The 14,910-nt window shown below is 44.5% G+C and overlaps 1 long non-coding RNA gene across 3 annotated transcripts; it reads left to right on the forward strand.

Moving 5' to 3' along the window:
- The first annotated feature begins 792 nt into the window (after window positions 1-792).
- On the forward strand, window positions 793-5,606 carry LOC127340789 (uncharacterized). Of its 3 annotated transcripts, none has more exons than XR_011754729.1 (5): window positions 793-1,164; window positions 2,040-2,679; window positions 2,927-2,986; window positions 4,134-4,185; window positions 5,186-5,606. It is a non-coding gene; the product is annotated as an uncharacterized lncRNA (long non-coding RNA). The 3 variants fall into 3 exon arrangements; XR_007874874.2 differs by having other exon boundaries at window positions 2,040-2,113; window positions 2,477-2,986; XR_007874873.2 differs by having other exon boundaries at window positions 2,040-2,986.
- The last annotated feature ends 9,304 nt before the right edge of the window (window positions 5,607-14,910 follow it).

The following is a 14,910-nucleotide window of genomic DNA, read 5'->3' on the forward strand; positions in this document are numbered from 1 at the left end:
ATGACCTGGATGACGATTTGGGTCGGGCCATTCTTGATGCGAAGATGAACTGCGGAAATGAAAATGAGAGGTTGAAGTTGGAGAAAATGTTAGAGGATCACAACAAACTGTTGTACCCAAATTGCGAAAATGGTCAGAAAAAGCTGGGTACCACGCTGGAATTGTCGCGATGGAAGGCGAGAGAATGGTACTTCGACAAGGGGTATGAAAAGTTGCTGAAAATAATAAAGAAGTTGCTTCAGGGTGAGAACGTATTGCCCTCTAGTACGTACGAAGCAAAGAAGGTTGTCTGCCCTCTAGGATTAGAGGTGCAGAAGATACATGCATGCATCAATGACTGCATCCTCTACCGCGGGGAGTACGAGAATTTGAATGCATGCCCGGTATGTAGTGCATTGAGGTATAAGATCAGGCGAGATGACCCTGGCGATGTTGAGGCACTACTGCAGAAAGGCTTATAGCCTCCAGGTGATCAGTGACCAGCAAAATTATGCCTGTCACTAATAAGTGTACCAGTGACAGGCACATATAAGCCTGTCACTAGTACAAATACCAGTGACAGGCGTATAAAAAATGATGTCACTGAGTTTTATTTTGGAGGCAGGCTGGGACTAAAAATTTGCTAGTGACGGGCCCACAAAAGAGCCTGTCACTATCAATCTAGCGGAAATGCTTTTTAGACTCAACCCGTTGCTTCTTATTTCTGGGCCGGTCTGCCCCACGCGCGTCTATGGGATGACTCTCCGTATGTTAGCTAGCTGGGCCTCTTCCCTGCATCCTGGAACGAGCAGAGCATGGACAAGCTCCATGTACGATCCCCAACCGCAGCCAAAAGAATTCGAGTACCCATTACCGCGAGCCCTCCTAATCCCCAACCGCATCCGCCCTACGCCCCGTCCGAAGGCAGCGCCGCCAGCCCCCTCCAATGCCGCCGCGCCGCCAGCCCACTCCAGCGCCACCGCCCGATGCATGGACGCCCTCCCCCTACGCGACCGGCGCCCTAAGCCAGGCGCGGCCTTGCATCCCCAACGCCGCCGCCCTAGGACGCCGCCCTGCATCTCCAATATCGCGCCGCCCGTTCACCCGACGCGAGGACGCCTCTGCCTGAATCGAGGACGTCAGCGCCCTGCACCACTGCTCCTCGAAGCCACACTACCTCTGAAGGTATCCGACCCTGCACCACTTCCATCAGCGCCGGTCCTGAGATTTTGAGGGCCCTGGGCGAGAATAAAATTTTGGATCTTAATATAGACACCACGATAGCAATAATGAATATATACGTAAAATACGTTTTGCAAATAACATGTAAATACATCCAAACACAATAGCATATCTACTAATTTATATATATTACCTTAAAATTTTCTTGTAGCCACCTCTTTTGCTCTTTTCCTTTTAGCGTGACCAGATGGACCCTTTCTCAACGAAGACGATTCGACGAACTGACCATAAAAAATTCAGAATTAGAGGAAAATTATTTGGAAATAAAAGAGTGTGTTACATGAGCAGTCGTGAACGGTTACCGACGGCAGACGGCAATGGGATCGCTGATCAGTGCGGGCAGCCGACAGTGTTGTGCGCGTGCACCGCTCACTACGTCTATAGGGTGGTTAATGCGAGAGATGATCTCCATGAGATCGATTGAAATATCGATCCCTGCCGGAAGATCGCTGATTGGTGTAGGAAGAGAACACGAGTAGCGGGAGATCAATCCCTGCCGACGAAGTGCGAGGTGGAGAAAAGTTCGTGAACTACTCTCAATCAAGGCTGCGTGGAATACGAAGCGAAGCATGAAAGTAATTATTTAGACTTTAGTCTAGCACGGGTTCGCGTCAAGGTTATCTGGTCAGGCCACATGCTTTTTCTTTCAGCTAAAGATAGTTAAATAGGCTAGTATATATACATGTACATATATCTAGGATTGGGCCCCCAGATTTTTGGGGCCCTGGGCGGCCGCACACCCTGCCCACCCATCAGGGCCGGCCCTGACTTCCATCAGCCTTCAGGCACCTTATTTTAATTTAACTCTCTTGTGACAGACAAACGCTGTACTGGAACTAGCTCACAGTATCAACCACATCGTATTGCTTTCTGGGACGCCCTCTTTGTCAAGGTTGCAACTTCTAAATATACCCATTGAATTTCTCTCGGGGATCCTTGTGCTGTTGTGCTATTTTACTCATGGATATATAAAACTTTGAACATGCAAATAGATTTATAGTTTTACCATTTTCCTGAAGATGTAGTTCGTAGTTGTACTGTTTTCTTGTTACCAGTTGTTACATGTGATATTTATATATTCTATGTGTAAGCTCAGTATCTGTATTGCGATGTTAAAAGTGCCATGTGTGGCTTTCCATTCTTATACTTTTTACCCTGCGCATAATATATCTGACTGCTTGTCTGAGGTTGACTCTCCATATTTGTTTGTTTTTTGGGGATTTAACTTACAGTGTTTTCTCCTAGGTGACAACAGACCTTTTGACATCTATCACCAGATAAATATGTTACGGTAAGGAATGCAGAATGACATCTCATTGTGTTGGTCATATCGATCTTTCGTGATCACACTCTCCCTTGTTTTTCTGTCCCAATTTGCTTGGACATGATAAATTTGAGTTTGCAAGGACATACTGTTCACTTCATGTTGCTCAAAGATCTCACGGTAAAACCTACCAGGTATTTATATCTTGTGATTGTCCTTATTGTCAAGGAGATTGGCAGGTTGCTATTACTAAGCTCTATTAGATTATCATTTGTTATGTTAGGCACCGTCAGTGTTGCAGCCTTGCAGGCATAAATAAGTTTCAGTAAACATGAAATAATGGTTCTTGCAGACTTGCACTTGCAATTAAGTTCAGGAAGTAGTATTTGACAATCTGTACGTAAAGGGTTTGATATTTTTTACACGTTGTTTCATATGCAGGACTTTTCAAAGGGTGCTCGGTTGACGGAGTTAAATGTTTTGCTCAGTCAGACTCTCATGGTTGGCTCTCTCTCTTTCAGCTATTGAAGCCTCTTTTTATAACTTTTTTGTGTTTATTGTTTTCATGATATTGTATGTATCTTGTTCCTGATATCCAAACTATTCATGGACTTATTTATGGTCAGCGCATAGTAGTTCTTGATGATGTTCATGGATTTTGATCTGCTTGGCGGTATACAGTTTTTATATGTGTATAGTTTATTCACCTGATTACGTATACAGTCTGCATTACAGTATGTTGTAGAATGCCGTAGTCTATGCAGAAACATGTTTAAGAATAACTGAATGAGACTAACTTCAGTGTCTAATACTCTTTACATTCTCTTTTAGTTATTATTTAGAATGCTTGCAATCGAACTTCTACAAGTGTGACCACAAATAGATGTAAAAGTATTTTGAGTTGTCGCATGAAATCAAGAAATTTTACTAAATTTGAAAGAATTATGTAGGTATCAATGGACAATTTTATTATCGTGGTGCTCTTACTGAATTTTCTGTACGTGCTCGACATGCAAACTATCCTGCGTCTGTATCTTTGCAAGCTGGCCAGCCTTTGATTCTGTTAAATTCCCACTAGAACTACTTCAGCTTGTTTGCAAAATGTAGGTGTCAATTGACTTGCTGTATACCAATCTGCAATATATTGTCTTCTACTCCTAACATGAATTGAAAAAACTCTAAACAAGAAAGAACCAGAGACCAATGAAGCACCAGTTCGCTGTGATAAAAGCTAACCATCCTACTAAATTTCAGAGTGAAGACACCCAGCTAAATGCTGAATAATATCTAATGCCTGATATCGAAGTAAAAAATGGTAATCCTCATAAGCAAGTCCCAATAGGCACGACTAATTTCTTGTAAGGTGTTACCTTTCTGACTTACTCGTCTACACTCTCCCACAATTTTCTGTACGTGCTCGTCACTGTAGCCGGTGCGGACTGTTCGATGCACAAGAATTAACGTCTGAGATCAATTGTTTCTGCCAAGTTCTTGCTTTTATAAGTAGTTTAGACTAGCACTGAAATAGTCGATGGAGGCAGCTGTTCCGAACTGCTGCTGGTTAGGCATTTTCTTCTGGTTCTATATATGTGCTACAAGCATTTGAATTTTTTTTTACCGATGATGCATATTACCTGCTTCTCTGCAGCCTGTCGGTGGCCATCTCGCTGCAGGCTAAGCACATGAAGAAGTTTGGGAAGGTGATCGATTATGTTCCTTGACTTGTTGCTTCATATAAATACGTGTTGATTCACTGACTAATATATCTGCATATCTTTTGAAAAAAGTTGTAAGAACCATTCTACTATAGTAGCCTAGAGTAGTTATCTTTCTCTGTACATAACCTTTGTTTGCATTATTATATCTACTGTAGTCGCCTAGAATCATTATATTGTAGTAGCCTAGAGTAGTTATCTTTCTCTGTAAATAATTCGAGCTGGAACCATATGACCAAGTTGATGCGATTTTTTCATAGTAAACTTAATTAAATGAACATCTCTGAATTTATAGGCCAAAGTGTGTACTGTCTGGCTGTGGTGGAGCTACAAAATATCTGGGCGGGCCAAACTAAAAAACAGCACTTCATTTTTAGCTACACCAAATCTTTTTGTTGACTAACTTAGAATATCGATATAATTTTAGTGAAGAAATCATGCTATTGAACTGGTCACTAAGAATTGAGGAAGGAAAGAAATTACACGTGCTAAACTAGGTAGGATACAAGACCCTCCAAAATTGACTAGCAAAGCTACCTAGCTACCAGCGGCATTTTTCTTAGAAAAATAATCAAGGATGCAGAGCGCATCATGTCCTCTTGGGTTTTCATCTCAATACCCAGTACCAGTTCGATCGTTGGTCGCTCGCTCCGAATCAGGTCTGCTTGGTGTCTGCTGGTTCGCTAGTGGCTTGGGCCATCCATATAGAGGGGCAGATGTTTTAGAAAAAATCCATACAGAGGGCAGTGTTGTGTGGTAACTTCATAACTTCTGTGGGGTTGCTTTGTTTGTAAGTGCATTGCTGCACTTTATAGAAAAAAGGTGCATTGTTGCATATATTACGGATCCCCAATTATATCCTTGTACTGTTCTCGCTAGGTATGCTCATGTGTCGCTATACCCTGTCTAAGATATTTTTGAGCTCCAATTATTTCATTTTATTTTTCATTATCTACGATGCTTATGTTCCCTTTTGCTATTACAGATTTGGTCAAGATTCTCAAAAAGTATGACAAGAGAACTGGGGTCCTTATCCGTCTCCTCTTCATTCAAAATGCTCTGCTCCAACCTTTCTTCAACACTGATATGCCAGCTTGTCGGGGAGTGCGAGGCTATGCTCGACCAGCTCCTACCATATTGAGCAAACCATCTGTATCGAATGAACAAGGAACAAAAGATATCAACACCAAGACAAGCCTCTGAACCCTATTTCTTCCTTGGATAGCAACGGATGCATTCCAAAGCTTGATTAGATTGAGTTCATGGAGAGCATGTACATGAATAGCTTGATGAGATAGATTGTAAATTCTGTGCAAATGTTATGTCATATTGGGTGATGTGAACGTATCATTGGTACACATCCAGTTGTGCAATTTGAAATATTTGTGGAAAATACATTTTATTTTGTATAATGTCTTATTTTGCTTTCTGGAATATTCGTGAAAAAGCATTTTTTTATAATGGAATTTCGTACTAGTGATATGCAGGATAATGAGCTGGTCACTACCAAACCTTATGGGCGGCCTTCCATTAGTATGCACACACTAGTGACATGCATCTCTTTTTGCCTGTCATTAGTATACACACACTAGTGACAGGCACATTGCTGGTCACTAGTAACATGATACCAGTGACTAGTCATTAGTGACAGGCGCTTTGCCTGTCACTAACATGCCTTTTATGCCTGTCACTAGAGGCCTATTCTGCAGTAGTGAGGGCGAGTCCACCCCCAGGAAGAGGGTTCCTGCGAAGGTGATGTGGTATGCTCCTATAATACCACGGTTGAAACGTTTGTTCCAGAACAAAGAGCATGCCAAGTTGTTGCGATGGCACAAAGAGGACCGTAAGAAAGATGTGATGCTGAGACACCCCGCTGACGGGTCGCAGTGGAGAAAAATCGACAGAGAGTTCAAGTCATTTTCAGATGACGCAAGGAACTTAAGATTTGGTCTAAGTACAGATGGCTTTAATCCTTTCGGGGAGCAGAGCTCCAGTCATAGCACCTGGCCAGTGACTCTATGTATCTATAACCTTCCTCCTTGGTTGTGCATGAAGCGGAAGTTCATTATGATGCCAGTGCTCATCCAGGGCCCGAAGCAACCCGGCAACGACATTGATGTGTACCTGAGGCCATTGGTTGAAGAACTTTTAGAGTTGTGGCGTGACGAAGGTGTACCTGTGTGGGATGAGCACGAACAAAAGGAATTTAACCTACGAGCGTTGTTATTTGTAACCATCAATGATTGGCCTGCTCTTGGTAACATTTCAGGGCAGTCAAACAAGGGATACAATGCATGCACACACTGTTTAGGTGAGACTGATAGTAATTATTTGGGAAACAAGAATGTGTACAGGGCATCGTCGATTTCTTCCAAAACAACATCACGTAAGAAAGAGAGGAAAGCATTTCGGAGGTGAGGCGGATAACCGAACGAAGCCTACCCGCCCCATCTTTGGGGAAGTTATATATGATATGGTCAAGGATTTAAAAGTGATCTTTGGAAAGGGTCCCGGCGGACAATCTGTTCCGCATGATGTTGACGGACACGTACCCATGTGGAAGAAGAAGTCGATATTTTGGGAGCTACCCTACTGGAAATTCTTAGAGGTTCACTCTGCAATCGACGTGATGCACGTGACGAAAAATCTTTGCGTGAACCTGCTAAACTTCTTGGGCGTGTATGGGAAGACAAAAGATACACCGGATGCACGGCAGGACCAGCAAAGTATCCACGAAGGAAACAACCTGAATCTAGAGAAGTATCAAGGTCCTACCAGCTACGCTCTTACGAAAGAGGAGAAGGAGATCTTTTTTGAAGTCCTGAGTAGCATCAAGGTCCCGTCTGGCTTCTCGTCGAATATAAAGGAAATAATAAACATGTTAGAGAAAAAGTTTCAAAACCTAAAGTCTCATGACTGCCACGTGATTATGACACAATTACTTCCGGTTGCATTGAGGGGGCTTCTGCCGGAAAATGTTCGAGTACCCATTGTGAAGCTATGTGCGTTCCTCAATGCAATTTCTCAGAAGGTGGTCAATCCACTTACTCTACAAAATTTACAGAAGGATGTGGTCCAATGTCTAGTCAGCTTCGAGTTGGTGTTCCCACCATCCTTCTTCAATATTATGACACATCTCCTAGTTCACCTGGTCGAAGAGATTGGCGTTCTCGGTCCTGTATTTCTACACAACATGTTCCCCTTTAAGAGATTCATGGGAGTCTTAAAGAAGTACGTTCATAACCGTGCTAGGCCAGAAGGAAGCATCTCCAAGGGCTATGGAACAGAGGAGGTCATTGAGTTTTGTGTTGACTTTATTCCTGACCTTAAGCCGATCGGTGTTCCTGAATCGCGCTATGAGGGGAGACTGCGTGGAAAAGGCACGCTAGGAAAGAAAGCAAAGTGTATGGACGGACATTCTTTCACTCAAGCACACTACACAGTTCTACATAATTCCATCTTGGTGGCTCCGTACAAAGAGGAACACAAGGATATCTTACGCTCTAAATACCCGGAGCAACGTGAAGATTGGATTGATGGAGAACACATGAAGACTTTCGACGGTTGGTTGCAAACACGTCTCATGAATGTCACCGATGACGAGCAGCTGTACTTGTTGGCCAAGCAACCATCTTCTACTATATCGACTTTTCAAGGGTACGAGATTAATGGGAACACATTTTACACTTTCGCCCAAGACAAAAAGAGCACCAACCAAAACAGTGGTGTCCGCTTTGATGCAGAAGATGGCAATGGGAACAAGGTCACATATTATGGGTACATAGAGGAGATATGGGAACTTGACTATGGACCTAATTTCAAGGTCCCTTTGTTCCGGTGCAAATGGTTCAACCTGAAAGATGGGGTACAGGTAGACCCGCAGTACGGAATGACTACAGTGGATTTCAAGAATCTAGGGTACGACACCGAACCATTCGTCCTAGCCAGTGAAGTGGCTCAGGTTTTTTATGTGAAGGACATGTCTAGCAAACCGAAAAAAAGAAATGAAAGGCAAGAGGACACATCATACGATGAGCCAAAGCGGCACATAGTTCTTTCAGGAAAAAGAAACATCGTGGGAGTAGAGGACAAGACAGACATGTCAGAAGATTATAATAAGTTTGATGATATTCCACCCTTCAAGGTAAAAATTGACCCAAGCATCATCTTAAACAATGAAGATTGTCCATGGTTGCGTCGCAGTTAGAAGAAAGGGAAACAGACGAAGAAAACTCAGAAGACTTGATAGGGATCATAACTTGTGTATCTCAATATGGAAATCACTTTTGTGTAATGATGTTACTGTATGTAAGATATTAACAATGGAGATGTTTGTGTATCTCAATATGGAAATCACTTTTGTGTCACGGGCTTGCAGGGAAATTTTTCCGAGGCGGAACTTCCGAAGATGCCATAGGGCGTGTGCACCAAGGGCATCTTCGACAAGTTCCGCCACGGGAGATTTCCCAACCCTTTCCCCAACATTGTTAGAGGAGATGGAGTCTTTCACGGGCTTGCAGGGAAATTTTTTCGAGGCGGAACTTCCGAAGATGCCATAGGGCGTGTGCACCAAGGGCATCTTCGACAAGTTCCGCCACGGGAGATTTCCCAACCCTTTCCTCCATCCATGGTGATGAGACTCTCCATCCGGCCATGTTGGCTTGTTGAGCTGCTTGCCATGGCGTATCGATGCTCCTTTTATAGGCACGGCGCCGCTTCTACATTCTCTTCTTCCTCCGACAGGGCGTCGTGCGCTACATGCTTTATCTCATCGAGTAGGGCGTCCTTATCCTGCCGACAGCTTTAGTACCGGTTGCACCCACCAGCCTGTACTAAAGGTTACCCACGCGTCCTTATCCCACCGACAGTTTTGTTACATGACAGAAAACCACCTTTAGTACCGGTTGCACCCACCAGCCGGTACTAAAGGTTACCCACGCGTCCTTATCCCACCGACAGTTTTGTTATATGACAGAAAAACCACCTTTAGTACCGGTTGCACCCACCAGCCGGTACTAAAGGTTTCCCGCCTATTTTCTTCCCGCGCTTTCCACCGGTTCCCGCCTCCGTCATCCCGCCATTTTTTCACTATATATATGTAGGCTTGGCCTCCATTTACATATCACATCTAGACTCATATCTGCAAACCTCATCATTCTCTCCCATGGCTTCCATCGTATCTCTAACCCCCCGGGAGGCGGAGGCGCTTTGCGCCTCGAACTACCCCTGCCCGCCGGGCTACCGCGTCCCGACCGGCTGGTTGCTAAGCGTCGGAGGCGTACCGGTCCCTCCAGTCCCTCTAGGTGTGGCGCGCGAGATGGCCATCACGAACCACTACTACTTCGAGCTCACGCCAGAGCAGCGGAGGAATCCCCAGTGGCATCCCGACTACAGCCCGACTTGGGAAAGCTTCTTCATCAATCGGCGTGAGAGGGCGCTTTCCAGGCACGAGGAGGGCGGCCCACCTCCTTCGAACTTCAACGAGGCCGGCCGTCGGCTGTGGTGGCGCGGCCGGACTCTCCAGGGCGTCATGGCCTACCGTGGCCCCCGCCTGCGCTACCCTCAGTCCCAGCCCACGCGTGCTCACCCGCCGACGTTCGAGTACCGTGACCCCGATGCCAGCGACGATGATGACGGCGACTACGACGATAAAAGTGGCGACTACTACAGGGCTAGGCACGAGTATGACTGAATGACTCCAACAGTAGAATCTGGCCATGTATCTTAATTTTCAGTTAAGCTATGTACTTTTAATTCGAGTTCAATCGTAATAAAATTTTATTCCGGCCCTTTCTTTCCCGCCTTTTTTCTCCCACGCGCGGCGTCATGGCGGGAAAGTTTCCCGCGCGACGTCGTACGTGGCGGGAAACTTTCCCGCGCGGACGACGGGAGTAAAGAAAAGAAATAGAAAACAAAAAAAAAGAAATAGAAAATAAAATGAACATAAAGGAAAAAAAAGAAAAGAAAAAGAAACAGCAAATAAGAAATAGAAAAAGAAATAGAAAATAAGAAATAGAAAAAGAAATAGAAAATAAGAAAAAGAAACAGAAAAGAAAAAGAAACAGAAACAGAAAAGAAAAAGAAACAGAAAAGAAAACAGCAAAAGAAAAGAAAACAGCAAAAGAAAAAAGAAAACAAAAAAAATACATTTGGTACCGGTGGGTACCACCAACCGGTACGAAAGGCCTTTCGTACCGGTTGGTGGTACCAACCGGTACTAAAGGGTGTTCCCTCTTAGTTTTGACTTAGCGCGCGGGCCAAATTTCCCCCAAATCTCCATTTCTTCCCGCACGCAGAGACCCCGTGCCGTCGCCGTCGTCCACGCCGTCGCGCACCACGCCGTCGCCGTCGCCGTCGCAGCCTCGCCGTCGGCCGCCGCCGCTCCCCGGCGCCGCGGGTAATTCCTCCGGCCCCTACTTTCCCTCCCGCTCACGCGCACGCCGACGCGGCCTCGCCGATGCCGCCTCGCCGACGCCCTCACCGATGCCGCCTCGCCGACGCCGCCTTGCCGATGCCGCCTCGCCGACGCCGCCTCGCCGACGCCGCCTCGTCGATGCCGCCTCGCCGCAGACGCCCAGACGCCCAGACGCCGACGCCGCCTCGCCGATGCCGCCTGCTGGACGCCGACGCCCTTAGGGTGTTCGGTCAAATGTCCCTGGCCTGAGCATGGAAAAGCACCGTGACCACACCTCCTCTTCTGCCTACACTTCTTCCCAGAACATCAAGGCAGCAGCAACTCGTCTTTCTTCCCTGCTGTACCGTCTACCCCCGGCCATCTCGTCTCCGGCCACCTCTCCGGCGCCTCCTCTCCTCGTCTCCGACCACCCCGGGGTGAGCAACACACTCCCTCATCTCCCCTGCATGCATCTACACCTCTGGATCGAGGAAGAAGCGAGAGAGAGAACGAGATCGAGTAGGAAACGAAAACGAAGACACACAGTTTTTGTTGTTTCACGGAGCCAACTTTCGACACGTCTCCTCGCCAGCACAGTCCACACCAGCACGCATGCTTCACACCGTTGGAAAACTGAGACGAAGGGCTACAACTTTCGTTTTGGAATCACTCATTTTCGTTGCCTGTAGACGACGCCAACTTCGATCAAACATGAGGATTTCAAATATCATCATGCCATGCATCATTGACATCATCTCTGGTTCGGCCAAATTAAAATTGCAACAAGAACTAAATGCTATGTGAGGGTGTTCCACTATTTCTTGCTATATTCGAACACCCCACTTAATTTTTCTATATATGAAACCCTTGCACACTCTTCTAATCTGTTATATGATCATTACATGAGGAATGAAATATAATTGCTTTCTTAATTTTGCAGTGACATTGAGGTATGGAGGACGGCACCTTCGTCCGAGATGAGGAGGGGGAAGAAGCGGTGCAGAAATTGATCTATGATAGTGCCCGTGGTACGGAACCCGATGGAGATGACAACGAGTTCCAAGACTTTCTGAATGATTTCGGCGAGGGACTTGAGTCTGAACAAATTAGAAGAGACAACGAAGTGTCCATCACAAACTCCGGCGAGGTTGATACGTCCAATTTGCATCACTATTTTATATCATAATTTGCTGTTATTCATTGATATATTTCATATTGGGACACAATACTTATGTTATTTCATCTATTTTGCATGTTTCATCATTATTGGAGGATCAAGCACCGGAGCCAGGATTCTGCTGGAAAAAGCACCGTCAGAACGCAATATTTCGGAAGATCAACTGTGGGAGGAAATTATACCAAAAATCCTATTTTTCAAGATGACGAAGGAAGCCAGAAGGAGGGGCCAGGAAGACCCAGGGTGGGCCCACACCCTAGGGCGGCGCGGCCCATGCCCTGGCCGCGCCGCCATGTGGTTTGGGGGGCCCACGACCCCTTTCGCCTCCTTTTCTTCGCGAAATCCTTCGTCCCGAAAACCTAAGCCACAGGGGGTACCTCGCGAAGAGTTACAGCCGCCTCTGCGGGGCGGAGAACACCAGAGAGAAAAGAGCTCTCCGGCGGGCAAGAATCCGCCGGGGAAATTCCCTCCGGGAGGGGGAAATCGACGCCATCGTCACCGTCATCGAGCTGGACATCATCGCCATCACCATCATCATCATCTTCACCATCATCACCGCCGTCATCACCGCTGGACACCGTCACCGCCGTAGCAATTTGGGTTTGATCTTGATTGTTTGATAGGGGAAACTCTCCCGGTATCGATTTCTACTTGTTGTTGATGCTATTGAGTGAAACCATTGAACCAAGTTTATGTTCAGATTGTTATTCATCATCATATCACCTCTGATCATGTTCCATATGATGTCTCGTGAGTAGTTCGTTTAGTTCTTGAGGACATGGGTGAAGTCTAAATGTTAGTAGTGAACTATGGACGAGTAATATTCAATGGTGTGATATTTAAGTTGTGGTGTTATTCTTCTAGTGGTGTCATGTGAACGTCGACTACATGACACTTCACCATTTATGGGCCTAGGGGAATGCATCTTGTATTCGTTTGCTAATTGCGGGGTTGCCGGAGTGACAGAAACCTAAACCCCCGTTGGTATATCGATGCAGGAGGGATCGCAGGATCTCAGAGTTTAAGGCTGTGGTTAGATTTATTCTTAATTACTTTCTTGTAGTTGCGGATGCTTGCAAGGGGTATAATCACAAGTATGTATTAGTCCATGGAAGGGCGGTACATTAGCATAGGTTCACCCACACAACACTTATCATAACAATGAAGATTATTTAGCCGTATGTAGCGAAAGCACTAGACTAAAATCCCGTGTGTCCTCGAGAACGTTTGGTCATTATAAGTAAACAAACCGGCTTGTCCTTTGTGCTAAAAAGGATTGGGCCACTTGCTGCAATTATTACTCTCGCACTTTACTTACTCGTACTTTATTCAACTGTTACATCAAAACCCCCTGAATACTTGTCTGTGAGCATTTACAGTGAATCCTTCATCGAAACTGCTTGTCAACACCTTCTGCTCCTCGTTGGGATCGACATTCTTACTTATCGAAAATACTACGATACACCCCCTATACTTGTGGGTCATCAAGACTATTTTCTCGGCGCCGCTGCCGGGAGTGAAGCGCTATTGGTAAGTGGAATTGGTAAGGAAAACCTTCTTGTTGTGCTGATTTTATTTCTCGCTGCTATAAGTCATTATGGAGAGATCTTCTCTTCAATTTTTATTTGGGAAATCTACTACTACTGCAACGGTAGTGGATGAGGCGCCAGGTGAGGAAGTGATACCATATAAAATACCTATGAAAATTATTGAACGTGTTATCGATAACCGCTATGAAGGGGATGGAACTGTCCATCCTGGTGATCATTTACTGTTTTTACATGAATTATGCGGTCTATTCAAGTGTGCAGGTATTGCTATGGATGAAGTGAGGAAGAAACTATTCTCTTTATCGCTGTCTGGTAAAGCGGCGCATTGGTATAAATTACTGGATAATGGGGATTCTCTTGAATGGAATGATATTGTGCCCCGGTTTTATTCTAAGTTCTATCCTCCAAGTGAGATTCACAAGGATCGGAATCGCATATATAATTTTTGGCCTCATGATGGAGAGAGTATTGCCCAAGCTTGGGGGAGATTGAAGTCCTTAATGCTCAAATGCCCCATTCATGAGCTTCCTGGTAATGTTATTATTGATAATTTCTATGCAAGACTTTCTTTTCAAGACAAGACCTTGCTGGATACTTCTTGTTCTGGATCATTTACACGCAACAAAGAAGAGTTTAAAAGGGACCTTCTTGATCGGATCCAAGAAAATACTGAAGGTTGGGAGAACGACAAGGATAGAGAATCATGTATAATTTATGATTATAAATGCATTGAAGCTTTTATGGATACTGATAAATTTCATAATATGAGTGCTACATATGGTCTTGATTCTCAAGTTGCTGTAAATCTTTATAAAGCTTTTGCCTCTCATTATGAATTGCCAAAGAAGAATTTTGATAAGTATCATGAACCGTATAAAGATAAAATTGATTCATCTATTAATAAATGTGTTGTAGTTGAAACTGCTGATCATGTTATTCCTGAAGCTTATATTGAAAAAACTCCTTTCCCTGCTAAAATGAAGGAGTACTCTGTTATAAATAGTGCGGTTCATAAAAGTGAAAAGAAACCTGTAGAACCTGAAGAACAAATAAAAGTTGAACCTGCTGTTGCAATAATTAAAGATCTTGTGACTGAAAATGTGGAGGATGGTCATATTATTTTCTGTGAAGATGCTTCTAATATTGTTTCACATCCTAATAAACCCAAACAAGCTAGTGTTCCTATGCTATCTGTTAGAATTGGTGATCATTGCTATTATGGATTATTTGATATTGGTGCAAGTGTTAGTGCTATTCCGTATGAGCTTTACACGGAGATTATGCACGAAATTGATTCTTGCGAACTTGAAGATATTGATGTGGTTATTCAGCTGGTTAATAGAGAAACTATTTCTCCAATTGGTATTGTTCGAGATGTGGAAGTTTTATGCGGTAAGATTAAATATCCTGCTGACTTTTTGGTACTTGGTTCTGCTGCTAGTGATTATTGTCCTATTATTTTTGGTAGACCTTTTCTAAATACTTGTGGAGCTATTATAGATTGCAAGAAAGAGAAAATTTTGACTAAATTTGCTGGTGAATCTTATGAGTTTAACTTCTCTAAATTTACTAAAACTCCTTATAAAGCT

Source organism: Lolium perenne, chromosome 3, assembly GCF_019359855.2.
Source record: "Lolium perenne isolate Kyuss_39 chromosome 3, Kyuss_2.0, whole genome shotgun sequence".
NCBI lineage: Eukaryota > Viridiplantae > Streptophyta > Magnoliopsida > Poales > Poaceae > Lolium > Lolium perenne.